At 44.7% G+C, this 27,747-nt stretch overlaps 1 pseudogene across 1 annotated transcript; it reads left to right on the forward strand.

The window, feature by feature from the left end:
- The first annotated feature begins 2,041 nt into the window (after window positions 1–2,041).
- LOC308437442 (ferritin light chain 1-like) lies at window positions 2,042–17,807 on the forward strand (annotated as a pseudogene). Its single transcript has 3 exons — window positions 2,042–2,119; window positions 4,078–4,194; window positions 17,305–17,807. The product of its transcript is annotated as a ferritin light chain 1-like (transcript).
- Window positions 17,808–27,747: the final 9,940 nt, after the last annotated feature.

Genomic DNA, 27,747 nt, shown 5'->3' on the forward strand with positions numbered 1-27,747 from the left:
CTTATGTAGTGTAACAATCCAATGGTGGAAATGGTAATTTTAGGTTATATATTATCTGGGCACAGTAGCACACCCCTTGAATCCCAGCACTGGACTGTAGCATAGAGAAACCCTGTCTAGAATAAATAACAAAACAAAATCAAATTTATACCTGTTCCAAAAGGTTGTGTGGCCAGCCTCAATTCAAACAGGGTGACTTCTCAAGGTGAAATTTATTCTGGGCCTTTCTGAACTGTTTCTGTATCTGCTCCGACTTGAGGGAAACAGTGTGGCTTCCAAACCATTGGCTAGAGCAGAAACACCTCTACTATTGCTAAGTGCAGCGGGTCCTTGAAAGTGCTCTTTGATAAGAGAGTATTGGAAAAAGTTTACAACTGCAGGTTAGGCTTAAGGTTTTTGTGTTTGGTGTAAAGATTATCCTTGTATTCAAATGCTGATTTCTCTGCCCCCATATCTGGTTGCAATCTGGTCATGGTATTGTAATGCTTATTCTAGGTGTCACCTGTTTCAATTTTGTGTAAATATTGCTTCCTATTTATTCTCTGACTTGTCGATAAAAGCTGATCAGCCAATGGCTGAGCAGAAGAGAGAATAGGGAGGAACTTCTGCCAGCCAGGGTTTAGGCAGAGGGAGAGAAGCCGAGAGAGAGCCAGACCAAAACTAAACTATCTCAGGGATTTTGGCTGGGAGGTAGCCAGATTAGCCCGGAGGCTTATAATAGATTATTAACTGCCTAGTTATTCAGCCATAAGCTTATCAAATAAATCGGATAGTCTCCGTCTCACTTATTTGCCTAGAATTATACTGGAAAACATTACGTTTAAAAATTAAACTTATTTTACTGCCAACAAAGTGAGTTTTCTTTTGTTCTGTTGATAGAAAATGTAAAAAATAAAGATGCTCAGAAATGAGCCCTAACCCATCAGAAGCATGAAGACTAACATTTTGATCTAGGTGCCGTCACCAATTTCTATTTTGTACATAAATATGCATGTCTCTGTATAGATTACTTTCTTTTCCACTTAAGTTTTAAAATTGAATTTTAATCCCCTCCCCCCTTTGATAAGGTATCTCTGGAAGGGCATCTTGGCAATCAGAAGCCAATGAATACCACAAATTATACTACACAACAATTTTCACACAAGAGACAAGGGACAAGAACAGGCTATATAGAGACAGCAGTGGGCTAGAGAGAGGAACTGGTCTTTGGAGTATGTGCAGTAAGTTAGTGCAAAAGAACAGCCAGAAGTATTGTTTGGTGGTTAGCACTGTAACATTGTTTGGTGGTTAGCACTGCAACATTGTTTGATGGTTAGCACTGTCACATTGTTTGGTGGTTAGCACTGTAACATTGGTTGGTGGTTAGCACTGTAACATTGGTTGGTGGTTAGCACTGTAACATTGGTTGGTAGTTAGCACTGTATCATTGGTTGGTGGTTGGCACTATCACATTGTTCGGTGGTTAGCACTGTCACATTGGTGATTAGCACTGTCACATTGGTTGGTGGTTAGCACTGTCACATTGGTTGGTGGTTAGCACTGTGACATTGTTTGGTGGTTAGCACTGTAACATTGGTTGGTAGTTAGAACTGTAACATTGTTTGGTAGTTAGCACTGTAACATTGGTTGGTGGTTAGCACTGTCACATTGGTTGGTGGTTAGCACTGTAACATTGGGTGGTGGTTAGCACTGTGACATTGTTTGGTGGTTAGCACTGTAACATTGTTTGATGGTTAGCACTGTAACATTGGTTGGTAGTTAGAACTGTAACATTGTTTGGTAGTTAGCACTGTAACATTGGTTGGTGGTTAGCACTGTAACATTGGTTGGTAGTTAGCATTGTCACATTGGTTGGTAGTTAGCACTGTAACAGCCATTAACACTGAGTCAGTCACAGTGTGGGAATTTCCAAGTCTCAACTAGGGAACAGGCCAGGTGATTTTCTCACCTGTGACTATCCTAGCACTCACTATATAAGACAGGCTGGCCTTGAACTCCCAGAGATCTGCCTGCTTTTGCCTCCAAAGTGTGTACCACTGGCATGGGCTTTGGCCTGGAGTGTACAGCCCTGCCCATCAACTGTGTGGGCCAAACCATTGAGCTCACAGGCTCAGTACACGTGGGTATAAGGATCCAGTCTAAAAACCAGCAAAAAGAGCCTTCTTGATCAAACTGAGGGGAGAGTTAGCTGCCACAGACACCTGCTGGCCTGAAGAGACACACAGAAGGGCAAAAGGAATCTTTTCCCAGAGCTGTGATGGGGCTGAAAAGCCTCAAACTTCTAGATTGGCTAAACAAACAAACACATAAACAAATACATACATACATACTTACTAAACAAAGCAACAACCCTCCCCCACAACTAGGTATTAAAAAAATCATAGGAAAAAATATTTAGTTTGAAAATAAGAAAGCTAAATCCTTAAGGAGAGAATTTTTTTTAAATTATGATAAAAATGGAAAAAATGCCATGACAGAGGGCATCTAGAATTTCTATAATTTTGTTTCATTTTAAAAAGTTTTATTTTATGTATGAGTACATCATAGCTGTCTTCAGACACACCAGAAGAGGGCATCAGATCCCATTACAGATGGTTGTGAGCCACCATGTGGTTGCTGGGAATTGAACTCAGGATCTCTGGAAGAGCAGTCAGTGCTCTTAACCGCTGAGCCATCTCTCCAGCCCTGATTTTGCTTCATTTATCAGCATACAAATAATACATTTTCAACAATAATTATAATTTTTATATGTCTCTCTCAAGGGAGATCAGAATAAAAGAGGCAGATAGGAGAGGACTGAAAGAGAGAATGCATGGTTGGAGGACATAGAACAGAGGCCGGAGGATCCTTTAAATCAGAATAAAGAACCTTCAGAAGAATCTGATCTGGAGTCTTCAATAATAATCTAAAAAGAAGGTTTCAGATGGGGAAAACGCACAAAGGCTTGATGAATCATAATGGCAACTCATACAGAAACAATATATTGAATTAAGAGTGCAAACTATCTTGAATGCTACCTTAGAGTGATGTCATACAATAGATTGTGTTTCATTTTGTAGAGTTTGGAGAATTAAGATATGTACATGTGTTGATACACCGTATTATTCAAACATTTCTAGAAATCCAATGAGTTTCTGTCTTGAATTCTGAAAAGGCTGATGGTGAGCGCACATTTGTCAGAGATGGTGGCTATTCTGGAAATGCCTTTGAAAATTGAGGCTGATGATGCTTCAATATATATTCTATTAGAATATAACAATTTTAGACATTATAGTATTAAACATGTTACAGATATAACTTAGAATCCTACAGGTCAAGCAATTATGGGGGGAGAGAAAGAGAGAGAGAGAGAGAGAGAGAGAGAGAGAGAGAGAGATCGGATTATGGTGGGGCGGGGATTGCTTCAACTAAATCAGCTTGTCAATATTAAGGATGTCCTAACCTCAAAATGGAAAGAAGGAAGGAAGGAAATATGTTACTTTTGGTAAAGATTTGTCGTTGTTTCAACAGGAGAAGAAAAACTGGATTCCTTTCAAATTGATGAAAATCAGATTTGACCAGAGACCACCTTCCAAAGATCCTCACTACAGACAGTTTAAGAGCACTGACTGCTTTTCCAGAGGTCCCGAATTCAATTCCCAGCAACCACGTGGTGGCTCACAACAATCTGTAATGAGAACTGATGCCTTCTTCTGGTGTGTCTGAGGACAGCTACAGTGTACTTATATATAATAAATAAATAAATCTTAGAGAGAAAAAAAAAGAAATCACATAGACCAACAAAACAGGTAACTTGGATTGCTGATCCCTCTACAAAGAACAGCTCTGAGACTGGCTGAGATATGAAAATCTTTCCAGCTAGAACCTCAGCTAAGCATAGCCAATAAATCTTGTTGGCTACAGAACCCTCAGGCCTTATCATTCCAACTTTTCAAATGGCATAGAAATTTATATTATAGTTTGGTCATACAGTCCAAACTAACTTATAAAGACAGACAGTTGCCCTACTTTCTTGAATGTAGAACAAAGAATCATTTTTAGCTGAACTGTGCACATTCCATATGTGTATTAATGCAGAAATGTATGTTAGTAGTGAAAGCTTATATGTTTACAGACACCAGTGAAGTTAACGAGGCTCTGACAAGATTCATCCTGGAGGATGCTGAGAAGGTTGCTGAGATGCTGAAACGGAATGTGCGTCGCATACATGCACTTCTGCACACCACATGCATGCAGAGCCCTGGAGGACGGAACTGGAGTCACTGATACTGAATCCTTTGCAGTGGCAGCAAATGTTCTTACCCTCATGACCATTTCTCTTCCCGCTGGTCATCGTGTGACAAAACATTCCCTGGGAAGAAACACACACGTTGTCTACTCATCCCAAATAGGGAGTCCATGACAGAAAAAGTGCCAACACTACCAAGGTCGGGACACGGTGAGCCATTGAGCTTTATTTGGGTTACTTACAGAAATGACTCAAAGACATCTGCATCACCAATCCCACCCAGCATAGCTCGCGAAAGCTGGGAACTTGGAGCTCACTGCACATCCTGCAGCAACTTTGGAGAGTGTCTTTTCCAGCTGCCTCTCTTAGTTTAAAATTCTTGCAGGTGGCTGGCTGGTCTGATCTTAAGACCTTTAAATGCTCAGCCTTTATGGAGGGAGGCGGGGACTAGGGCATCTGTTCAGTTTCAGGGACTTCCTAAAGCAATTTTGAGTTGTTTACCCTCCTGTTTAAGGAGCTTTCTGGCAGGATGGACTGTTTCAATCTCAGACGAACCTGTTGCACAACACAAACCTGTTGCACAACACGAGCCTCCCTGGAGGAGGCTCCCCTGTGTTCCCTCCGGTCTTCTGGGATCTTGTCTGGTACTGAAACATTGTTACACTTGGAGCCCTTTATTTGTGGGTGAATTGATTGATTGATTGATTGACTGATTGAAATTGAGCCACTTCTCCAGCTCATTTCATTTTAATTTTAGATGTTTAAGTAGTGATATATATATATATATATTTAATATTGTGTAGGCTTGCCCATAACACCTGGGCTTAAATAATCCTGCCTCAGCCTCCTGATGAACTGTAGCCACAGGCTCGCATCACTGCACCTGGCTTACATTTTTTATTTTGTGTGATAGAGTGGGATAATGCCTTCCTCGCAGGACCTATGACTTCCCCAGGACCTTTACTTTTCTTTTTTAAGATTTATTTTATGTATTTATTTGTGTATTTATGTGTTTATATATATATATTTATTTATTATATGTAATTGTCTTCAGACACACCAGAAGAGGCATCAGATCTCATTACAGATGGTTGTGAGCCACAATGTGGTTGCTGGGAATTGAACTCGGGACCTCTGGAAGAGCAGTCAGTGCTCTTAATCTCTGAGCCATCTCTCCAGCCCCCACCCCAGGACCTTTTCATTCTTTCTTTTTTACAACGAGACAGGAGGCAGGCCAGCTTCCTTCTGCCTCAGTCTGGTCGCTCCTTCTCCATTCTCCTTCTGAAATACCCCGAGAATCCAGGAAAACATGCCTCTTTATGAACCCTATAGGCATTAAAGGAATATACCACAGAAACTTGGTGTCACCACAACACTGGTGACATTACAGAAGATTCTAGTGCTCTGTTGTCCAACTCCCCAACAGTGGTCGGCAGTAGCTGGGAATGAAGTCCAAGGATCTAGCAGTTGCTCAGTCCCACAAGGCAGGCAAAGAAGAGAGAATCTTTCTTCTTCCAATGTCCTTTTGTAGATCTCAAGCAGAAGGTGTGTCCCAGGTTAAAGTGTGTACCATATGCCTGGATCTGGGGCTTGCTTTGTCCCAGATGACCTTGAATTCAGAGAGCTCCTTGACTTAGTCTCCTGGGATTCATAGCCACTATGCCTCAAGATCTCCATGAGAAGATCCAGGTCAGAAACTTGTATCTCCCAGCCTCAAGATGAGCCTTCTAGTTCTGATTCCAGATAAAGTCAAATTGACAACTAGTGCAGGCAGAGCTGAGAGTTCTATATCTTCATCTGAAGGTTGCTAGTGGAAGACTGACTTCCAGGGAGCTAGGACAAAGCCCACACCCACAGTGACACACCTAATCCAACAGGCCACACCCACTCCAACAGGGCCATACTCTCTAATAGTGTTACTCCCTGGGCTGAGCATATACAAACCATCACATTCCACTCCCTGGCCCTCAAACACCTGAGTCTATGGGGACCACAGCATAATGAAAAAAAGGACATTTAGTCCAACTACCAAAGTCCCCATAGTCTATAGCAGTATGATCAATGTTAAAAGTCCAGAGTTCAAGAGACAGTGCCAGGGCAAGCAAGAGCTGGACAGGCACTGGGCAACTCTGCTTTGCAGAGGAAAATCAACTAAACATGAGCAAAGGAGATCCTAAGAAGCCGAGAGGCAAAATATACATTCTTTGTGCAATCCAGCCGGGAGGAGCACAAGAAGAACCACTTGGACTTCTCAGAGTTTTCCAAGAAGTGCTCAGAGAGGTGGAGGACCGTGTCTGCTAAAGAAAAGGGGAAATTTGAAGATATGGCAAAGGCTGACAAGGCTCGTTATGAAAGAGAAATGAAAACCTACATCCCCCCAGAAAGGGGAGACCAAAAAGAAGTTCAAGGATCCCAATGCATCCAAGAAGCCTCCTTCAGCCTTCTTCTTGTTCTGTTCTGAGTACCGCCCAAAAATCAAATGCAAGCATCCTGGCTTATCCACTGGTGATGTCACAAAAAAAAAAAAAAAACTAGGAGAGATGTGGAACAACACTGCTGTGGATGGCAAGCAGCCCTATGAGAAGAAAGCCGCCAAGCTGAAGGAGAAGTACAAGAAAGATATTTCTGCCTACAGAGCTAAAGGAAAACCTGATGCAGCCAAAAAGGAGGTGGTCAAGGCTGAAAAGAGCAAGAAAAAGAAGGAAGAAGAAGGGGCTGGAGAGATGGTTTAGAGGTTAAGAGCACTGACTGCTCTTCCAGAGGTCCTGAGTTCAAATCCCAGCAACCACATGGTGATTCACAACCATCTGTAATGGGATCTGATACTCTCTTCTGGTGTGTCTGAAGAGCTACAGTGTACTCACATACATTAAATAAGTAAATCTTTTTAAAAAAAAAAAAAGACGAGGAAGATAAGGAGGATGAAGAGGAGGAAGAAGAGGAAGATGAAGATGATGATGAATAAGTTGGTTCTAGTGCAGTTTTTATTTTTGTCTATAAGGCATTTAACACCCCTGTACAGAACTCAGTCATTTTAAAGAAAGAAAAAGGAAATGTAAGGCTGTGTAAGATTTGTTTTTAAACTGTGCCGTGTCTTCTTTCTTTCTTCTTCTTCTTCTTCTTCTTTTTTTTTTTTTTTTTTTTTTTTTTTTTTTTTTTGGATTGTTAACACTACCGAATGTGTCTTTAGATAACCCTGTCCTGGTGTATTTTCAATAGCCACTAACCTTGCCTGGTACAGTTTGGGGGTTGTAAATTGGAATGGAAATTTAAAGCAGGTTCTTGTTGGTACACAGCACAAATTAGTAATAAATGGGGATAGTAGTTTGATTTTTTTTCTTTTGTTTTGTTTTTGTTTTCATCTTCAGTTGTCTCTGATGCAGCTTATACGAAGATAATTGTTGTTCTGTTAACTGAATATCACTCTGTAATTGTAAAAATTTTTTTTCAGCTGTTTTGTTGACATTCTGGATGCTTCTAAGTAATTACAATTTTTTTTTTATTAAAAAAAAAAGTCCAGAGTTCAAAGTTAGTCTACTGAGCAAGTTCCAGGACAGCTAAGCTTCAGCCATGAAAGAGCTGGAAAACAGAAAGCTGGTGATAATGTAACAGAACAAGGGGGCCAAGTTGCAACATCAGGCTTTATACTTAAGAGGAGAAAGGAGACACTGGAACAATTGATGTTGGTCAGCTGGAGCTAAGAAATTAGTGGTGATTAAGGAGAGACCAGTATCACTGAGGTGAAATCTGGGAAGTATTTTTTGAGAGCACAAAACTATGTTCCAGACATAGCCAAGGTTGCAACTATTGCTACAACTGGACTTGGTAATGTGTAAGAGTCACCCAGGTGATACTGGTTTTGAAGGAATGAAGGGGTCATGAAGAGCAGCCGAGGCTCGGCACTGTGAGAGGCCATGGAAGGCCATTGGTGAAGGCACAGCCTCAGCTGTAGTTGATGGCCTGGGACTGAAGGGGTCATGCAAAGGTTCTGAGGCTTGGTACCATAAAGAGAGCCCATGAGAAGCTATTGGTGAAGCCTAGTTACAGTGGAAAAACTCAGTGTATTGGAGATGCCAGTACCATGGAATGACCACCAAGAATGGCAGTGGAGTGGACCAACCTGAGCTACAGAGGGAAAATCAGAAAAAGTGATGCTAACCCTTTGGAGGAGCCCAGAAGATCATGTATGGATCCCAGACATTGAAACAAGAAGCTATAACATTGAAGCTGCCTTGGAGATCCCAAGACATCTGTGGAGAAAAGCTGCTAACAGGGAGTCAGACTTGATGCCTTCCCTCTTCTGGTATGTCCAAAGACAGCAACAGTGTACTCACGTACATAAAATAAATACATATCTCTAAAAGAAAAAGAAAAAGAAAAGATAGTAGCAGGTATACTTGCAAACCTTTAGTAATGTTTAATGAATGAATGAGTGAGTGAATTAATGAAACTTAAAGCAGTGCCTTAGGAAAGACAGGCCACCAGTAGGTAGAGAGTATTATTAAACTGAGAAAGAAAACCAGTAATGAGATCAAGGAGGACAAGAAGTTTGGTCCTGGTGAGTGTGGGTCAGCGGAATGGAAGGATGAGAGAGCTTTAGATGACTTAAAATGGAGCTTAATCCACAAGCTCTAATTTTTATGCTTCGAAAGATTCGGTTCTCTGGGCCCAGAAGTGCCATGAGCACTATAAGAAAATCAAGAGGAACAATTAAAGATAAAAGCCAACTGGGTATTGACCGTGTGACTGTAAAGCAAGAACTTAGAAGGTGGAGGCAGAAGGATCATAAATTCAAGGCTGGTTTAGGTTCATAGCAAGTTCTAGGAATACCTAGTACACTTACTTGGGGGTTTTGTTTGGTCTTGGTTTGTTTGTTTTAAGGAGAGGTTTAGCTTGAAGATAGAATGTACACTTAGTGTTTTTTAAAAAGCCCCAGGCTCAGTGAGGAGCACACTAAAAGTAAATAAAACCAAGCAATCAGTACAATGGACTCTCCTGAGAGCTAAATAACTCTAGCCAATTCTGTTTAGTAGTCCGCAGTAGCAGTCAGAAATGGAGTCACATTCCCAGGAACTTGAATGCTCATAATAAAATAACCTGTGGCTCTTCTGTCGTTATATAGTTATTATTATAAACGGGACAGCTCCTGTTGCCCTCGGATGTCAGGTGTCTGAACTAGTAGCCGGAACTCCCACATGTGAAATTATCCTCCCAGATCTGCATCTGTGAAATGGGTAGGCAGTGTTTCGAGTCAGTTGGACTTTGTCCTTTGTGGTTTCAATGTTGCTTGCAATAAGGCAGAAGCAATGTTAGCTTTTCAGCAGCACACAGAATGTTCTACTCTGTTTCTAAAAGAGGAGCACACCTGTGGGAAAAGCTTAGTTCACTTGGGATTTTCGTTGTAGCATCTACCTGGGTCCTAAGAGCTCTGTTTAGGACACCCGTTTTGTCATACTTACGAATATTTGAGAGAACAGACCAGGAAAGCCTGTGGACAGGACACCATCGGAGAAATGTCAAACTGGGCTTCTGGGTTGGGTGCACATTTCAGCAACGTTGAGATCCCGAGTTCAATCCCCAGCAACCACATCAAAAGGACATGGTGGTGCCAGGCGACGATGGCACAGGGCTTTAATCCCAGAACTCTAGAGGGCAGATCTTTGAGTTCAAGGCCAGCATGGTCTACAGAGCGTGTTCTTGGACAGCTAGGGCCACACAGAGAAACCCTAACTCAGAGAAAAAAAAAATCACAGGCACGGTGGCACATGCTTGTAGTTTTTGTGTGGAGGAGGCATATAGAACTCACTGGGAAGGAGGGAGGGCTGGATGGAGGGAGGGGGGTACAGAGAGTGATACAATACAGACAGACAGACAGACAGACAGACAGAGACGGAGACAGAGAGGAGTCTACAATGCTGTTTAGATACATATTGGATTTCAAGGCAAATACCTAAAGATGAAGATCCTTCACCGCCACTGATGAAATAGCCTTACAGTTTGCTTCCCTCTAGTGGCCACATCAAGTCAGTACACTGCAGCGATTCCCAGGGTGACTGCTGTTTTAGTGGCCACAAATCCCCATTCTTCGGCCATTCCCCTATGAGGAAGGTCTTTATCTGTCAAAGAGCTTCAGCTTATATATATATATATATTTTTTGATCAAGTATTCTGTCCTAAACTTTAGGACAATGTTAGCATTTTGGTTTGACTCCCAAAAGGACAAAAATAAATGACAAAGTCCGGGTGCATGGTCAACCAACCAGTGGGCTGGGATAGCAACCCAGCAGATATGGTAGCTCTAGGAGAAAAGGATCGTTAATATCCGTATTTTCAAATACTTGAGAAATAGGTAAAACACTGTGCTTATTTGTATTTTGTTAAAGATGATCTGTTTAGTCTTGTGATTCTTAAGTTGTAAACTTCACGAGGACAGGTGTTTGCTTGTGTGAGACAGAGTCTCCATAAACAGCCCAGGCTGGCACCAAACTCACCATCCTCCTGCCTCAGCCTCCCTTTGTTGAAATGACAGGTGTGTTTAGGTAGCATAGCAGTTTTAAAGTAATATAAATAGAAATAATATTAATGTTCCCACTAGGTAACAAAAACAAGGAAGGAAGGAAGGAAGGAAAGAAGGAAGGAAGGGAGGAAGGAAGGAAAGAAATAAGGAAGGAAGGAAGGAAGGAAAGAAGAAAGGAAGGAAGGAAAGAAGGAAGGAAAGAAGGAAGGAAGGAAGGAAGGAAGGAAGGAAGGAAGGAAGGGTTTTTTAGGTGGGAAGGAACGGAAGTCAGGATGTTGGAAGCCAAGTGGATACAGGGTGTCAGATGCCGGGAAGCCCAGAGGCGAGCTAATGCTCAACTTGTCTTCTTTCTTTCTCCATCTCCCTTCCTCCCCAGGACACCAGCCCATGGACTGATACTTTCCACACGTAAAGTAAATCTATACAGCTCAGTGGACCGAATCTAGAAACACCCCCACTGTACCCCCAAAGACCTACCTAGAGCTTTGATTCCTAGATCCTGTCAAGTTGACAGCATCAGCCTTCACGCTAGCGGTTTGGAATGTTAGATACTGTTCGCCTAACTCTGGCACCTGATTTCTCATCCTATAGAAAAGCAGTTTGTGGGAAGGCCCTGACCAAACGTAAGTGCCGAATCACAGCAGTGGTAAGGAGTCAGGAATCCGAGCAAGTGTTTCTCCTGGTTGGATGTGGCCGGTGAAGGGGCGTGGCTTGGGCAGTAGCCAATCTGAGTCAAGGAGGAAGCGGCCATAGGTGAATAGTCTCATTGCAAGTCCTGTAAGAAGTGAGTGTGTTCTCCTTATAGAGCCTGTGACCAGCCCTCAGGGAGATAACGTGTGCTGCCACATTCTCTCTGTGGTCCTGCACAGGCAGGGGTGATACACGCACATGTGGCCCCTCTGCCATCTCCTGTCCTCAGTCTATGCAGGGCTGGCTCCTTACCCCACGAGTTGCTTATTAAGTATAACTGTGTTATGTAGGCTCTCCTTCACCCTGCTGATCCTCTCTTAGGACTCTGTTTGCTTTCTTCCTCGCAGCTTTTAATTTCTAATTGAAAGTATTGATCTTCATAATGGTCTCTTTGAGCCTTTGTATCAAAGTACCATAAACTCGATAGGTTATAAGCAATAAAAATTTATTTCTCACACCATTCTGGAGCCTGGAAGTCTAAGAACAGGATGTGGGCCGTGTCATTGTCTTGTGAGGGCTTTGAGTCAGAAGAATGAAATCTGGAATTAGCACTCAATAAACGTGAAGGCCAAGAAGAAGGCTGGAAGTCATTTCTCCCTAGAGCATCTTGCAACAGATAGATTGTGCATGGGAAAGCAAATGCTAAGAAAATGACCTTTCCTGCAGCTAGGGAGACGGCTCAGCGATGCAAAGAGCTTGCTGTTCCATTCCCAATACCAGCATTGTGGGAAGCCAACGCATTCGCCATTATAAGATGGCGCCCAGCCCGAAGGGAGGGTGGCCAGTTTTGAGATAAACAACCTAAGTACACATGCACCTATGCCTGTTTTGCTAACTCATGCTGACTCCGAGTATGCTAATTAGGGTACATAGAATGCACCAATCAGGTGTCGACACAGTCCTCCTAAGCATATATAAGGAGGGTTGGTTTCTGGGCTCAGGGTCTTTTGCCACTGCAATCAAACCCGCAATAAACGCCTGTAGAAGGATCCTGTTGTGGCGTGTCTTCCTTGCCTGCGAGATAGGCGATCGCTACAAGCATGATGGCCCACAACCCTATACAATGCTAGTTCTGGGGGTTCTGAGATTACTAGGACCCCACTTAGAGCACATACATATGTAAGCATACACTTGAAATACAAGTAACGTCATACAGAGCAGGTTACATTTAGGAATGTGTATCTATACATACATATATGCATACAGCAACAGTTAACGAAGAAAGACGGGGTTGGAGAGATGGCTCAGCAGTTAAAAGCACTGACGGCTCTTCCAGAGGTCCTGAGTTCAATTTCCAGCAACCACATGGTGGCTCACAACCATCTGTAATGGGATCTGATGCCCTCTTCTGGTGTGTCTGAAGACAGCTACAGTTGTTGGGATAGAGATAGCAACTCTCGTCCTGACAAGCCACACCAGGCCAACACCGTTCCACGTGGAGAGGTTTAATGAAACAATGGGACAAGAGGAGAGAGAGAGAGAGAAGGAGGAGGAGGTGGTGGTAGAAGAAGCGGGGGGTGGGGGTCGGCCTTTTTATGTGAGCTGTGATGTCACTTGCTCCAAGGTAGAGGTGGGCATCTGAACAGGTGTATGCTGGGAATGTTTGGCCTTTTCCATGGCAATGGATATGCCGGGTCTCTGCTGCCTGTGGGAAGCACTGTTGCTGGGGGCAAGAGCAGTTCCTAATACCAACAGTACTCATATAAATAAAAACTAGAATTAGAAAAAAAAAAAAAAAAAAAAAAAGAAAGAAAGAGGAAAAAGACCATGGATTTGGAAGAGGGCAAAGGGATATGTGGGAAGGTTTGGAGAGAGGAAAGGAGACAGGGGAAATATTATAATTATACTCTTAAAAATAAAAGAAAAAAATAAATACTTTTTCCTCTCTTTCTGTCTCTCTGTCTCTCAGCATTCTACCTCTATCAATGGCTACAGACCAGAAGACCGCACCAGATCTAATTATAGATGGTTATGATCCACTATGTGGGTGCTGGGATTTGAACTCAGGACTTCTGGAAGAGCAGTCATTTGCTCCTAACCACTGAGCCACCTCTCCAGCCCCTATTATTTTTTATTATGACCTGTTAAGCCCCCCCCCCCAAATAATTGAGACGACTCCTGAGGCTTTATTTAGTATGCTTTAACACAATTACTGGGCATTAACCCTAAACCATTTTTTTCTATCTGAGACTTATTTCCCAGAAGCTCTCGCCAAACTACTTGCTGTTTGAATCTTGTCCCAGCTGCTCGGTCAATATGTCTTTAGGATGAACTTCTCCTGGCCAAATTGTCAAGGTCTGTTCCATCTAGTGGAGACCTCCTGCTCTCCTGTCTTCTTGTTCCTTCTCCCCTCTCATTCTCTTTCCCTTCTGGTCTCTACCTGCAACCCGTAGCCCAGAAACCCAAACTCCACCTATCTCTATTTTACTCAGTAATTAGCTGTAGCAACTTTTATTTAACCAGTAAAAGAAGATTGGCAAGCAAAGTTTATACAACATCATTTGGAGTACATGGGAATCTGCTCCTCGAGAGAACCAGAACTTGGGGGTCAGTGTTAGCATTTGAATACATCAGACCAACCCTCCATAACCTTTGTATGCTACCCGAATTTTCTTTTAAATGTAAAACAAACCCTCACTTATAAAACGGATATGATACTTCCCTTTAAACAATGTTGTTTTTATGTTATCCATCTGGATTTGTCAGAGGCACTACTTTAAAAATGGCAGGCCATGCCTTCAAAGTGTTTCCCTTAATCGGGGTCTTGTGGGCTCTCTTCCTGTTCAGACCTTTTCTATTAAACCTCACAACAAGACTTGCGTTCATACTCTGAACCTTCAGGCCATTCAGGACAGAGAAGCCCATGGGGAGTGGTTCTGATGCTGAGGTCCAGTTCATCAGTTGGTTCTTGATGTGTCAGTAAAGACAGTCATTGGTCTATGGCTAGGTGGAAGGGACAGGTAGGACTTTCCGGGTCCCTGGAGGCAGGGAGGGGGAGACAAAGTTCGCCATGCATTGGAGAGAGGAGCACTGGGTTAAGGGAGATCTTAAACCGGAGGCTGCTCCTACAGGTGGGTGGTCAGAGGAGTTTAGCAATTGCAGTTAGAGCAGGTGAGAGACAGAGATAAGAAATTGGTAAAGGCATGATTTTCCAGGTGAGAGATTGTGCCAGAAGGCAAAATGAAATTGAAAAACGATGTGTCTATGTCTTTTATTCAAGGATCCAAGGAAAGCCGGCAGGGGGCTATGGCGCCATCACTTCCTGAAGCTAAAGGCAGGTAGAGGATAAAATGACATGCAACAGAAACCTACACACTAACCACAGATCCTCACCTATACCAGTGCTCCTTGAAAACCAATCTCTAGTCTCATCTCTACCTCTGCAGCTGACCAGCCGCTGTGGCCTCCCATTCGTCCCTGCCTCCATCAGTCAACCACACAGATCAGCCGACCAGCCGCTGTGGCCTCCCATTCGTCCCTGCTTCTATCAGTCAACCACACAGATCAGCTGACCAGCCGCTGTGGCCTCCCATTCGTCCCTGCCTCCATCAGTCAACCACACAGATCAGCCGACCAGCCGCTGTGGCCTCCCATTCGTCCCTGCTTCTATCAGTCAACCACACAGATCAGCTGACCAGCCGCTGTGGCCTCCCACTCATCCCTGCCTCCATCAGTCAACCACACAGATCTTCCCTCCAAACTTCCCTCATTCATTCATTGCTTTATTCATCGGAATAAATCCCTAACTCCAGCAGGTACTCCCTGGGAGCCCACAGACCACCCTGCCCAGGGAAGCAGGGAAGCTAACTGCAGACCTTCACCTAATCTTCCTCCACTCCACATCCAACCCCCTAGTCTCATCACAACCCCAGCAGACCACCAGTTGCTATCTGTCCTCAGTCTCTGCCCTTAACTTGAAGAAGTTGGGGAACTACACAGATCCAGTGGACCCCCCCCTTGACACACTCCCATGCCCATCCCCATTCCTAAGTGTCGGTTCCCAATACCTAGAAACATTAAACTGGAAACCTCATGGGGCAACAGTATCGGGATCACAGAAGTATTTTTTACCAGGCAACACAGTTACCACATTCTCTTACAAATCCGAGAGGGCAACATGCCCTAAGGAACAATATACTCACTCAACCAAGACAATGCCAAATATCGTCATCACTTAGAATTACAATTTCTCACAAGCCAGCATAAAAACAAAATCGATTGCAGCCAGGACAGTATTTCCCCACTGGAACCCAGTAGTCTTACCACCCTCGGTATTGCAACATAGCCGAAGCTGGAGACAAGGACCTTAAAATAGTCTTTATGAATATTCTAGAGGTACTGGGGAGAGCTTTAGGGATCACTTGGCAAGAGTTTGACATTGTGTGAGGACAAGGAAGTAGGGGTACTCCAGGCAGGAATTTGACATTGGGCTAGGACAGGGAAGTTTAGTCAGGAATCTGATTTTAGGCTAGAACAGAGAAGTAGGCTTCAGGCAATAACTTGACTTTGGGCCAGGACAGGGAAGTAAGCTCAGAGAGGAATCTGATTTTAGGGTAGAACAAAGAAGTAGGCTTCAGGCAAGAGTATGACTTTGCCTAGGACAGGGAAGTAGGCTCAGATAACCCTGTCCTCTTTACAAGTCCTTAGAAACATTGATTATGGAATTTTGTTTACGGCCTTGCTTGTTTCATAACTATTTGTGTTCAATGTCTTGCTTGTTCCCTTAACCTAGAACTGACCTTATTATTACCTGCATGTAATTAAAATGATATAAAAGCAGACTAGGAAAAATTAAACCTGCCTTTCAGTCTCAGAGCTGACTGGGGGTCATGCTACAGTATTGTTTGTCTCTTTCTTTTTAACCCTCACTCTGTTTCTGGAGAACCCATTGACTGACTGAGCTGGCTTGGTCACGGTACTTAAAGAGAAAATGAATAACCCTTTAATTAAATCCATGAAAACACAAAGAAACAGTGGAAGGAAATGGATAAAACAGTTCAAGACCAGAATGTGGAAAGGGAATCAATAAAGAAACCCCAAACGAGGGGAAATCTGGAAATGAGAAATTTAGAAACTCAAACAGGCACCTCAAAGGCAAGACACTAATAGAATACAGGGGATAGAAACGAGAATCCTAAACATTGAAGATGTGATAGAAGAAATCGATACCTCGGCCAAAGAAGTGTTAACTTTAAAAAATCCTGACCCAAAACATCCAGAACATCTGGGACACTATGAAAATACCAAATCTAAGAATAATAAAAATAGAAAAAGGAAAAGAAACCCAGGTCAAAGGCACAGTAAATAGTTTCAATAAATCATAGAAGGAAAGTTTCCTAACCTAAAGAAGGAGATGCCTATAAAGGTACAAGAAGCATATAGAATGATAAATAAACTGGACCAGAAAAGAAACTCCCCTCAACACATAACAATCAAAATACTAAACATACAAAACAAAGAAAGAATATTAAAAGCTGCAAGGAAAAAGGCCATGTAACATAAAGGCAGACCTATTAGAATCACAACTGACTTCTTAATGGAAACTTTAAAAGCCCCAAGGTCCTGATGTTCTAGAGAGTCTAAGAGACCACAGATGCCAGCCCAGACTACTATACCCAGCAAAACTGTATACCCTACAGAAGGTGCTATAAGGAAAACTCCAACCTAAAGTGGTTAGTAACACCTAAGAAGACACAAGGAGTAAATAAAAGACCAGCAGGAAAAAAAAAAAAAGGAGCCTTTTAGGGCCCGTGGGTCTGTGTCTTGATTCAACAGTGTTTGAATGGAACAGACCTGGGGGCTCCCATTTTCTTAGCTTCCAGCCGCAGCCTCCAGGACCATCTATATCCTTGCCGCCTCCGGCTCTTAGGACCCCGAAGTGGAAGCTGCCGTGAACTGCCTGGTCAACTTGCACCCACGGGCCTCCCACCCCTACCTCTCTCTGGGCTCCTTTTCGATCGGGAAGACGCGGCTTTGGAGGGTGTAGGCCACTTCTTCCGCGAATTGGCCGAGGAGAAGCGCGAGCGTCTCCTCAAGTTGCAGAACGATCGTGGGGGGCCGTGCACTCTTACAGGATGTGCAGAAGCCATCTCAAGGTGAGTGAACTCTGGAGGCCATGGAAGCTGCCTTGGCCCTGGAGAAGAACCTGAACCAGGCCCTCTTGGATCTGCATGCCCTGGGTTCTCAGACCCGCATCTCTGTGACTTCCTGGAAAGCCACTTCCTGGATAAGGAGGTGAAGCTCATCAAGAAGATGGGCAACCACCTGACCAACCTCCGTCGGCTGTCAGGGCCACAGCCCGTGCAGACTGGCGCGCCCCAGAGATCTCTGGGCGAGTATCTCTTTGAGCGCCTCACTCTCAAGCACGACTAGGAGGCCTCTGTGCCTTCCAAGGGGCTCCCTCCTCTGCTGCACCAGCCGCCTCAGGACCTCCACCCGAATGAACCTTTAAAGCCACTAGGCCGCTTTGTAACCGCCCTGGAGCCTCTCCCAAGTCTTGGACCAAGAAAAAAAAAATAAAGCTTTTTGAAATAGCAAAACACACACACACACACACACACACACACACACACACACACACATTACAACACACATATTATCCATCACTATTACAACAACAAAATAACAGAATTAACAAATACCACAGGCCCAGCAGCGGTGGTCTGTGCCTTCAATTCCAGCTCTCTAGCCGCCTCAATGACCTCAGTAGAAAGACTCAGACCCATACAATGGATGTAAAGCATTTTTTTTACTGCATCCAGGAAACACGCCTGTTGCCTCCAAGGATGTGAGTGCGGGAGAACTGTCCCTGTCACTTGTGTGCCGCAGCGTGGTGTGAGAGATGGAGAGATTGGCAGGTGGGAGAGCTGGCCCTGCCCCTCACCCGCTGCAGCACTTGGGAGAGATAGCCCTGGCTGCAGCGCTTGAGGTGAGCCAGCCCCAAGGGTGTGAGAGAGGAGAAGAGCTGGCTCTGCGCCTTGCCTGCTCAGCATTGGGTGGGCTAGCCAGGGCAGTGCTGGAGAGCTCAGCCTGCTGGTGTGGTGAGGGAGGGCTGGGGGTCTGACTAGCTTCACTACGCCCAGGCCCAGATCCAGGGCTATGAGTTGACCCACATCAACACCTTCCCCGTCTATGAACTGTTGGAGCATGTGAAGGAGCCCGTCTGCAGATCCAGGTGAGGATCCTGTATTGATGGTGTAGCAGAAGCCAGAGGCCTGGACGCTGACCAGTGACTCACTGCAATGAACGTCTGCTAGTAAAGAAGTGTAGGTATAAGGGTACACCGTGGGACACTGACACACTACAGCTTCAACAAGGAGAGTTTTCTCTTTTGTGGGAGAGGTTGTGAGGGGAGATGGGTATGAGGGGATGGGAGATGAGTGGGAAATTCACAAAGAATCAATGAAAAGCTAAAGAAGAATCAATTGAAAGAATGAGAAATAAAAAGAAAGAAAAGAAGAAAAATGTTTTTGTCCTTTCCTACTAGAACACCACCTCTGCTCTTGTCTGTTAAGCTGGGGTCAGGCACTTCCTGGTAGAAGGATAAGTAAAACATGAAGTCTTGGAAGCAATCACAACTGTGGAAACTTGTCCTCGAGACCTTTAGGGAAAATATTATTTACAAGCTCATGTGTTAACATGACAGGTGTGTGTGTGTGTGTGTGTGTGTGTGTAGTTAAAATTACGGGATATGCAGCCCCAAGAATATATAACATCCTGTTATGAAACAGAAAGAGGAGCCACACTGTTGTTAGAGAACTACATCATTATACAGTATTATTAAATCATCATACCTTACAAGAATAACTTTCTGATTCCTAAGCCTAACATAATCCTGCAAACTATGTTTTTCAGCCTACACTGAACTTGTGACCCCATGATGTATGCCCACCCCTTTACCTCACCAAACCCTGGAATCTGTGATATATGACTGCTCTTTTGCCTTACAAAAGTGTGTCTTCCCAGAAACCTTGATGACATCCTTTCTACCTGATGCATTCTTACATTTAACTACCCCCACAGTCAGCCATGATCCCCTCCCGATTTCCCCACTCTTCTGTCCAGATGCTAACCTAACATTCAATCATCTGGGCAGCTGCTTTATATCAACCCCAGCCCTTCCTATAAAAGGGACTTCTAAAGGCAGAACGCTCTGAAATCCTGACTTTGGGAAAGGCAGCCGGCTGGCTGGTCTAAACGAAGCTTGCTTAATCAGACCACTGAGGAATTGGTTTTTGTCAGATCTAACACTCTGCAGTCAGAGTAAAGCTGCCCCTATTCCTGCTCCTGGAGAACATCCCCTCCTCCCATCCGAAACTCCTAGAAAGAGCCCTTAGCCCCTCCTCCCATCCGAAACTCATAAAAAGAAAGAACCCTTTGATAAAACCTAAGGTTTTGGTTACTTTTCTATTACTGTGACAAGACATCATGACTGGAAGCAACTTACAGAAGGAAAGACTTATTTGGGCTTATGGTTACAGGGGTTAGGGTCCGTCACCATCATGGTGGGGAAGCTCAACCGCAGGCAGCCATGGCAACTGGAGCAAGGTGAGAGCTCACGTCCAGCCTAAGATTGGGACTGAGCACCTCAGAGCCTGTCCCAGAACGTCTTTTTTTTTTTTTTTTTTAAATTGCATTTATTTGTGTACTAACTTGGTGGGTGGAGGTGTGGGGGTGGGTGTAGATGCGTGTTACTCATATGGAAGTCAGAGGTCCACAAGTCAGCTGTTCCCTCCATTGTTAGGTTTCATAGGTGTGCACTACCCTGCACAGTTACACATACCTTCATCTTATGTATGTTAACTAAACACCAACTCTTTCATTGTACTGACTCTAGGAAAGAATTTAATATCACTTCCAAAGGAATTGGTTTACAGTTCACTGGAAAAGCATATGCTTAGTGTGAAAGAGACCCTGGGTTCAGTGTCCAGAATTCATTTCCCCAGCTCCTCTCCCAGCCCAACCTCACCCCCCGCCAAAAACTTTCTTTTTCTTACAAGATCACAATCTAGCAAAGTATAAAGGTAAATGCCGAGTGGCATTCACACCCATGCGTCAGCCAGGCTTCTCCAGGGAACAGTGTGAGTGTGTATGAAAGGAATTTCTTCACTTGGCTTTCAGCCAATAGCGGCCGGCGCACTGGAGAAGCTGAGACCCTGGCAGTCTCCTAGTCTAGGCTAGAGGTCGCAGTGGCCCCAATCTGGCGCTGGAAGCATGGGGAGGGGGGCTGTTCCGGAGAGCTAGAGGTCTTCCACAGTTTGTTTCTGCAGTGCATGCTGAAAGGGAGAATAAGCTGATTTCATAGAGTAGTGGTGTTGGGATTCTGTAAACCCCACCCCTCAGTTACCTAGCAACAGCCAGGTATACCCCAGCCCTCAGTTACCTGGCAATACCCAGGTATGCTCCGCCCCAGTGACCTGACACTATTAAAGGGGCTGCTTGCCCCCTCCTCTCTTGCTCTTGCCTTCCTCTCTCTCTCTTGCTCTCTTGTTCTCCCACCCTTGCCCCTCCTCTCCCCCTTCCTCCCCCCCTCCATGTGCTCATGGCCGGCCTCTCCTCCTCTACTTTTCTACTCCTCTCTCTGCCTCTACCACCCTCTTAACTCCCCATGACCTGAAGAAACTATTCTGTACTATACCATCATGTGGCTGGTCCCTCAGGGGGAAGGAATCCTCAACATGGGTCTCCCAGAAGCATCCCCCTTGCCCCCAGGCCTCCCTGCACCTCCATGGACCATATATCCATGGTCCAGCTATCAAAGTATTAAAGTCTGGTAATCAAAAGCCTTTTTTGGCTACCCTAACTAGCCTGTCCACTCAAAATTAAACACCTCTCCTAACACAGGGTTTCTCCTTTTACCTTTATAAACTCCTATTTGCCTTTAGACCATGTCTGTCTGTCTCTATCCAGAGGCAGTCCTCTGTCCCTCTAGAGCAAACATTCCTTCTTCCTCTCCCTTACACCCTTTTCCTTCTCTTTTGTCCTCTGTCTCTTGCCTTTGTCTCTTATTCCTTTCCCTTTGTTCCTCTGGAGCAAAGACATCTCCTTTGTGCAGAGAACTTGGTCTTGGTGTTTCCTGTGTCAACACTGGTCCCTTCAGGCAAAACACTCGCACACATGAAATAAATAAATTAATCTTAAAAGTAAAAACAAAAAAATCAAAATGATAAAATTCTGTGTTGCTGCATTAGACTAACTCCGCTAGCAGGTGACAGTAATCTCAGCTGATAGCCATTCACGGATTAGTTTCACGACTTCAGCCTCCAGTGTCTCTGAATTCATCAGAAAGGTGGGGCAGTTATGGGAAGGGTTCTGGCTTTCCAGCTGAGGGTTCTGATCCCAGCTTTGAAGCCATAGTGGTTGTCATGTAGACAGGTTAATCTGAAAGCATTCATTGTACAGCGGATGGGTTCAATGATTCTGTGAGCATCTGGGGCATGGGAAGTGTAAAGGAGAAGTTTCCAAAGAGAGAATTGTAACACTGGGACACTTGTGTCCACCAAAGCTAACTTTCAAGATGTCTATTGTCTGCAAACCGTCTCCTGGAAACAAAACATACACTGTCCTCACTCAGGAAATATGCTGCCGGGCAAGGAGTCTGTCTGTCTGTCTGTCTGTCTGTCTGTCTACCTACCTACCTACCTACCTACCTACTTATCTATCTATCTATCTGTCTGTCTGTCTGTCTGAGACAGGGTTTCCAGTACTCTTATGTAGGCAAAGATTTCTGATCTTCCTGTCTCTGCTGTTGTTTTTAACAACAAAATATCAATCTTTTGAGTTTACCAATTGAAGATGCAGGAGCCAGATGTTGAAGTGAAAGCCTACTAGCTCAGAGAGGCAAACTACCCAGGAAGCTGACCTTCCTCTTCCACTGACATCCCAGAAGGAAAAAGCCAGCACTCCTTCTCTACACGCTCTTAAAAACCCTCCAAAGGGAATGTCCCCCTTTCTACCTCTTGTGTGTTCTTTTCTATCCATCTTCCTGACTTCCTCTCACTCTCTGTGGTTGTTTTCTACGTTCACTTCTTGCCAACTGGTTGCTGTTCCACCTCTTGACCTGTGGTTGACTTTATCTAATCTTGTTTACAATTGACAGAAAGCTCTTGAATTAAGTTGTATGCTAAAGCTGAGCCACACCACAATTACAGACAGGTTTTTTTTTCTTCTTCCAGTATACAGTCTTGGGTTTCACAGTGTGATCAAATATCGTTCAACACTTTACCACACAGGACTGCTGGGATTACAGGTGTGTTTTAGCATCCCATTTTTATGCAATGTTTGGTATCAAGGCCAGGCCTTTGCAAGTATTAGGCAGACAATTTACCTACATCTCAAGTTCCCTGAAGAGACTTCTTAAAAGGTTACACTTGTGTTTGTAGCGATACCACTGGTTTTAGGGTCTTAGTTTCTTTTTGTGAGAAGTTGGAAATCTGAATTTTTCATAACAGATAAAAACTACAGTTAATAATATGTAATGATCCACTATTTCGTGTGTGTGTGTGTGTGTGTGTGTGTGTGTGTGTGTGTGTGTGTTAGAGTTTGGGAGACTGTATTATCTACCAAGTAGTAGCAAAAATTAATTTTACCTAATGTGTGAAATTCAAAGGAGTAAATTGTACTAAACTAAATCATTTCTCGTTTGTTTAATTCACTAAACAGGAATTGGAGGTAGATGATGGGACCTGGGGTACGTACTGAGAGTACAGAAGAGAACAGTGCAGTCTCTGCTCTCTGAGGAGCTGGGGATGAGAGCAAAGGTACACACACAGGTACTTTAAGTGTAATACTCTTGGTGCAATGTTATGGCAAACTGTGGAGTAATGTTACCCAGTAAAGTATGTGAAGGCATCATGAGAGAATGAACTGAAATGGAGAAGGGATAAGGTTTAGATTGGAAGAAGAGGTGAGAATGGCAGGCTTGGGGTAGCTCATGAGCAAGACTTGGAGGTGTATATTATTATGGTTTGTGCATAGAATGCTCAATGAGGTGTATTTAATTGGGATGTATGTATCATGGCAAAGGACAACTAGAGACAAAGAGAGGAAGTAGGTGTGTTTATGGTCTTTCCTATGATACTTAGGAAACAGGCCTCTCTCTGGAAATTTTATTTGTTAACAGAGCCTCATTTTCTAACCTAGACTGGCCCTCAAACTCATGATCCTCCTGCCTCTGCTTTCTAAATGGGGGAATTACAGGTGTGTACACCATGCCTGGCTTAAAAATATTTTTAGACGGGGTTTGGCTGTATATCTTAGGGCTCAGACTTCCAAACGTTGGCATTACAGTTGTATACAATTATGATGGCTAACTCCATCTTGTATTAGGTACCTATTTTAGTTATTTTAGTTGACATTTACCTCTGACATAAATTTTTGGAAGATAAGTTTCTGGAAACCCTGATTCCTTGCCCACTCCCCAGAATGTGTAATTGTGATCAAATGATTAACTGCTTGCTCTGGCTTCTGTAAACTCACTTGTTGATGGATGCAAGAGGATGCAAGAGGAGTAAGGCAGTTCCTCATGAAGGTGTTAATTCTGCAGAAATAAAGTGACTGCGTTTTTTTTTTTTGTTTTTTTTTTTTACCTTTAAAAGCTCTTTCTTCTCCCTCTTCTGGGTGACATATCTCTGATTTGTATTAGAGTCATCTGCTCTGCTAGCAGTTTTAATAAATTTGGATAATTATAATCTGAATTTGAGTCTAGGAGTCTTTCCCTGGTAGTCTCAAACTCAGTAACATTTAGAGGTCCCAGTGAGATACTGGGAGACCTCAGACTCAGAGCTGAGGTTTTGGGCCCTAAACAAGAGTCCAAGTTAGAATTGGAAGCTCTGGAGAGCTTGAGGCCATGGTTGCCATAAACTAAAGACCCACTATTTGGAGTCAGGCCCTATATGCTGGCAAGTTCCACAACTCAGAGGCTCAAAGGTTAACAACCATAAATAGGGGTAAGTACATTTATAGAGTTGGAGGTCTAGGAAGTCTCACACTGTGACCACTACCAATTTACAAATTGGAAACAAAACAGAAGCTAGGCTCTTGGCCTCTCCTGCCCTTGTGCTCTTGCAGCCTTGCTCTCCCATTTCCCTTCCCCCCCTCTCTCCCACGTGCTCATGGCCGGCCTTTACTCCTCTACTTCTCTCTCTCTGCCTCTACCACCCTCTTAACTCTCCCATGACCTGAATAAACTCTATTCCGTACTATACTGTTGTGTGGCTGGTCCCTCAGGGAAGGGATTCCCAACATGGACCCCTCAGAGGCATCTCCCTTGCCCTCAGGCCTCGCCGCACCTCCATGGGCCATATGCCCCCCACTCTCTTCATCCTTCCCCTAACATTGGTGCCGTGACTCGGATCGTTATCCTTTCACAACATTGGTGCCCTGTGACTTTTCCTTTCATTGGTGCCCCGTCATCTTTTCCTTACATTGGTGCCCCGTGTGGGGATGTTAGATTTCCTCACGACCAGATCTCTCTTTCCTTTCATTCTGTGACTTTTAACAACCTTGGATTGGTGCCAGAGCCTCAAGAAAATGCAGGTTCGCATCCCGAGGCTCACTAGCCCAAGACCCGGTAAGCTCCCTCCCCACATTGGTCAGAGTAAGCATCCACGAGGTCCCAGGGAAGTGTTCCTGAACTACCACTGAGGACAGATGATTTTACTGACCGTCATTCTAGGACTTTTTCCCTTGGGACCCCCCTCCTCTTTTTACTAGACCCAGGCCAGGCCTGGATCTCATTCTGGAGCACCGCCTCCCCTTTAACCCCATTGCTGACTCTCACCCATGGGCCACCTCCGTGGAGCACAGCCTCCGAGTTTTGCGCCCCCATGGCAGCTATACCTACCCTCAGCCATGGGATTGTTTTCGCCGCCTTTGTCCCTATTTCCTGGGATGCTTTAGCTTAATTTACAGTGATCAGAAACCAATAAACTGCACTCCCTCCCTAGCTATCTGTTCTGTGTGAAGGTCTGGCCCTTCTCCTAGCCTCTGCTTGAGACTGTTTGCTAGACCTAGCTGTTCCCATCCCACATGTGCTTTCTCCATCCTGGTCTCTGTCCCAGACTCTTTGTCCGCTGGGACCCAGTGAGCAGGTATCCTGTCCTGCGGAAGGCTCAGCCTTGGTTGCTTGGGCCTGCGGCAGGAATCTGGAGCTAGTAGAGCCTGCCAGTAGGTGGGCTTCCTGAAAGGGGCAGCAGCCAGCCACAACGCTCCGCCGCTCCAGGAGGAGCTTCAGAGCAGGCTGATGTGCTGTGGGCCTAGTGCCCCAGGCTCCGGCCGCTCGGGCAGCGAGCAGAAGGGTGGCGATTGGGTTTCTGCAGGGACCCTGACCCTGCTGGCAGTCCCTAGGGAAACCGTGAAAGCAGGCCTCCTAGTAAGCAGCCTCCTGCCTAGCAGATCACACACGTGGTCCCCTGCCAAGGCGGCAGCACAGGTACTCCCCGCCCACCGAGGGGCGGGGTGGCCCGCCCCCTGGCCGGAACACCTAGCCTTGTCCTGCTGCCACAGCACCAAACCCCCTCCCTGTATGTGAGTGCCTCCAGTGCCCCAACTGCACTTTCTCACCTGTGTGCAATAGTGCCTGTCTCGTGCATGTTTTGTTTCCCTTTATTACTTTCAATCTTATTCTGCTTGCTAGATTAAAGTTTTATTTATTCTAAGCCAGATTTCTGACTACATTGACAGCTAAGGTAACTGCAGTTTAACAACTAAAAAAAAAAACAGATTTCTATTTTCTAACAAGTAGCTCAGATATATGGTTACTTTCTTAAGTAAGCTCTGGTTCCATTAATGCTTCATGTTTCCTCTTGTTAAACTTCCTTTGCCACTACATACAATTCTTGCTCCTTCTGCTCCATAAAGGCTCATCTTAAAAATGTTTATGTTGTTAACTCATGTTGTTATCTCTTATAAACTTATAAGCTATAGGAAACCCAATCAGATCTACCTCCAATAGACCAAATAAGACTCCACCCAGATAAGTACATCTGCCTAAAGCTCACTACCTATTCTAAAAGGTGGGATTCCTCTAGATTTCAAATGTGGGTTTCAAATGTACATCTAAAATTTTTCTTGCTTTACTGAGATAGTTAAGCCAAACCTGCGCAGGGACCTAGATTTTCTCATGACCAGTCCTTGCCGACCACCCAGGCCCACCCCATCGGGCTCGGCATAGCCTTGGCTGCACGGCTGGCGCTGCGGTTGCCTATTCCTCTTAACCGACGCCACTGCCTCGAGTTCCCGTACTGTTTCTCGTTCCGCTCACTGCTGCAGTGACCATCTCCCTGCCGCCGCCGCCGCCGCCGCCGCCGCTGCTGCTGCTACCGCTGCCGCCGCCATGTGCCACAGCTGCCCAACTCACAGACTTCCAGCACTTCCTGTTACAGGATTACCAGCCACTGTACATAGAGGAGCCTGATGTGAACATCTGCCAGGTGGATCCCGATGGTGAAAGCCAGCTGCACCCCCTTACAACACCCCAAGACAGCAGGAAGTAGCCAATGAGACTTGACGCCCCTATTTCCCTTTCACCATCAGCCTCCCCCTCCCGTTTTTTCTCCTTTTATAATGAGAAAAGGGGAGGAATGGCAGCATTAGGACTGCTCCTGAAAAATCTTTCTTCCAAACCAAATGTACTTAATCTCTACCTATAATGTATACATATGTTTGTTCCAGCATCTTGTCAAGTCCAGGTGCTTATTACATCTAGAACAGCTCCAGAGAAGCAACCTACAGATACTTCAGCCTTCTCTCACAGACACAGATGCTTCAACTGGACCTGTTACTTCTGACCTATCCTCAGATGGTTCCACAGACCCTGGACAACAAGGAAACAGCCAACTCTTAAGACTGGACAAACATCCCTAACCCCACTTTTCTGGACTCTCTAAAAACATCGCCCCAAACAAGCATGAAGCAGTTAAGAGATCACAACGACCTTGTGCTCTTGCAGCCTTGCTCTCCCATTTCCCTTCCCCCCTCTCTCCCACGTGCTCATGGCCGGCCTTTACTCCTCTACTTCTCTCTCTCTGCCTCTACCACTCTCTTAACTCTCCCATGACCTGAATAAACTCTATTCCGTACTATACTGTTGTGTGGCTGGTCCCTCAGGGAAGGGATTCCCAACATGGACCCCTCAGAGGCATCTCCCTTGCCCTCAGGCCTCGCCGCACCTCCATGGGCCATATGCCCCCCACTCTCTTCATCCTTCCCCTAACACCCATGCTTTCCTAATTATGGGGAAAGTTGATTGTATGTAAGTAAATAAGGTCACATCCAAAACAACTCCTTTCTGTGAAACATAAATAGTAGTGAG

The sequence above is a fragment of the Micromys minutus genome, assembly GCF_963924665.1.
Source record: "Micromys minutus genome assembly, chromosome: 26".
NCBI classification, from domain to species: Eukaryota; Metazoa; Chordata; class Mammalia; order Rodentia; family Muridae; genus Micromys; species Micromys minutus.